We start from the raw sequence: 1,337 nt of genomic DNA, 5'->3' as shown, positions 1-1,337 counted from the left end.
ATATATATTTTTTTTTTTTTTTTTTTAAAGCCATGTTAAGGTCAAATTTACTTGGAGCAGAGGTGATGTGTTGGACTGACCTTACCTCTGAAGTTGATGACCTAGTTATTGCAGTTCCATCTTGCCCACGTCCTCGGTCTGTTGATACCTCTGCGTTGACGGAGGCCGAGCTTTGCCTGACGAACCTTACAGGATGACAAACCCCTCTGTGAATTATCGTGCAGAGGTTTGAACGACTCGATATCTTGAAGACGGAGAATAGGAAAGAAGTCACTTTCTGCAAAGCCCTATGGGAGACGGGAGGGAAAACAGAGAGGGAGGAGACAGGGTGAAAGAGGGAACACCACAGGTTACTACAGGTCATTTGCTGTTCTTCAACCCCTGAACCATTCACTTTCTATGAGTATTTAGGCAGCCAATTTTAGTAATGTCAAACCACACACACCAAAAAAAAAAAAAAAAAAAAAATTACAATTTTTATCCATCATTACCAAAAAAGAAAGAAAGAAATGAAACTAATCCACTGCTAACAATCACTGCTCATGTTAATCTGGTGAGAGTAGGAAAATAAAACTAAAGTTGCATATTTAACTAGAGTTATGAGCAGACATCGATTATCAGGGCACAAAAACTACAAATCCATTTGGGAAAAAAGACAACAATGTCTCCAAATTCTTTTTACCAGGCTCTACAAGCAGCTCTATCAGCTCTGCAACAGGTGCATTAACCACAGACGTGTTTTATTGACTGAACTAGCTTTCTTTGGTTGTAAAACGTTGTAGCATGGATCTTCCCATTTCCCCCACCCTGACCTGGCTGGTAGAGTCCAATGTTCCCTGCATCTTATCGGTCAGTCACCTTTGTCTGTGTGTCTGTTTTCACAGAATGATGGAAATAAAAGCGCCAACAAAATCAATACGGCAAGAAGAGCAACTTTTTTATCTCACCAAATTATTTTTTTTGTACTGAAATATTTTAAATGTTACTGCAAAAACTATACTAATTATTGTTTTTTCAATTCAAACAATAGTAGCAGGTTACACGTACAAGATCACAACTTATCTGACCTGTCAGCACAGACATCAGTCAGCGCGATGAAATGATTTCACAATCCAATAACTGGCATCAGTTTAAGTGGCAGCCAATTGATCATTTAAGATAAAAATAGTCTTAAAAAAGGGTCACAGTATATCTTAACACATACTCTGAGCACACTCACAATATCAAATGAGATTAGGCATGATGTGATTTGTTGGACCAACACAACCAAAACTCCTTCAATTTTCAATAATAAATGATCCAATGATTAAAAAAAAGTGGAAAAAAAAAAAAGTATT

At 37.4% G+C, this 1,337-nt stretch overlaps 1 protein-coding gene across 1 annotated transcript in view; it reads right to left on the bottom strand.

The window, feature by feature from the left end:
* The window catches only part of nr1h3 (nuclear receptor subfamily 1, group H, member 3), an 18,364-nt gene extending 18,119 nt beyond the window's left edge, over positions 1-245 (bottom strand). Inside the window, exon 1 of the mRNA XM_037697683.1 lies at positions 86-245. The gene's annotated coding sequence lies outside the window, so the exon portion shown is untranslated. The remainder of the gene's footprint in view (positions 1-85) is intronic.
* Positions 246-1,337: the final 1,092 nt, after the last annotated feature.

Source organism: Nematolebias whitei, chromosome 2, assembly GCF_014905685.2.
Source record: "Nematolebias whitei isolate Nwh7 chromosome 2, NemWhi1, whole genome shotgun sequence".
Classification (NCBI taxonomy): Eukaryota; Metazoa; Chordata; class Actinopteri; order Cyprinodontiformes; family Rivulidae; genus Nematolebias; species Nematolebias whitei.
Note: the sequence above shows the minus strand (reverse complement) of the source record. Positions and strands in the feature narration are given on the sequence as shown.